This window comes from Pediculus humanus, genomic scaffold (assembly GCF_000006295.1).
Source record: "Pediculus humanus corporis 1103172107601 genomic scaffold, whole genome shotgun sequence".
In the NCBI taxonomy this organism is placed as follows: Eukaryota; Metazoa; Arthropoda; class Insecta; order Psocodea; family Pediculidae; genus Pediculus; species Pediculus humanus.
In genome coordinates this window covers 1-1246 of record NW_002987215.1, presented here as the reverse complement: position 1 = coordinate 1246, position 1246 = coordinate 1, and positions in this window count along the sequence as shown.

Below are 1246 nucleotides of genomic sequence, written 5' to 3'. Positions count from 1 at the left end.
ACGATTTATATATACTTTAAAAAGAAAAAAAAAAAAAACTACAAATAATAATAATAATAATGAATAAATTTTTAATCGCTTGTAAATATAGTAGTGTATTGTAATTATTATTATTAGTATCTTTATATATATATAATTTATATAAAATAGGTTGAAAGGAATTTTTTTTCTTTTTTTTAATTTGTTATATATATATATAATTTTTTTTTACGTTGAGTTTTCTCTCTCTCTCTCTCTCTCATTAATTTTATTTTTTTTAAACGATGAGGATATAAAATAATAAAAAAAAATTTAATTTATTTTTTTTTGTAACCAATATTAAAAAAATTTTCGCTTTAAGCACTCACTGCCTTCTTTAAATAAAAAAAAAAAAAAAAAAATATATATATATTTTAATAGACTGCATTTAATTAAATTACTTAAATTTATAACTGGTTATCTTTTTACACATAATTGTAAAGATAACAAACAAAACATAATAACACGAATACGTAGTTTTAAAATTAATTATTAAATCGAAAAACAAACAAAAAATTTATTTATTTTTAATTACAACAATGACGTCATAAATGATTGACTGACGATTTAAAAGAAAAAAATAGAAAAACAGGGTGAAGAATAATAATATGGTAATAAATAATCTTATTTTTTATTTTATTTTTTTTGTGTTAAATTTGTTTTGACTGGAAACATAATAAAATAATTCGTTATTATTATTATTAATATTATAACCGGTGAAATAATAATATATGTATATACTATCTAGTCAAATAAATAATTTTCAATTTTTAATTTATAATTTTAATTTTCGTGGAAATTTTTAAAAAATTGGTTACAAAAAAATTTATTTTATTTTTATTTTTATGTTATTATTGTTATTATTATTATTATTATTATTATTATTATTATTATTATTATTATTATTATTATTATTATTATTATTATTATTATTATTATTATTATTATTATTATTATTATTATTATTATTATTATTATTTTTTGGTGTGGTCAATTAAAAAAAAAAAATTTATAATGTAAGATATTGTAATAATTTTTTCCTCTTTTTTTTTTCAAATTAAATTCGTTCTCGTTTATTATTATTATTATTATTTGTTTTTTCGGAAATAAATTTAAAAGAATATTCAATATAACCAAACATAACAAAAGTGAAAGAAAAATATATAAATAAATAAATAATTTCCGTGCTTTAATAATAATATAAACAAGTTATTATGTAAAAATAAAA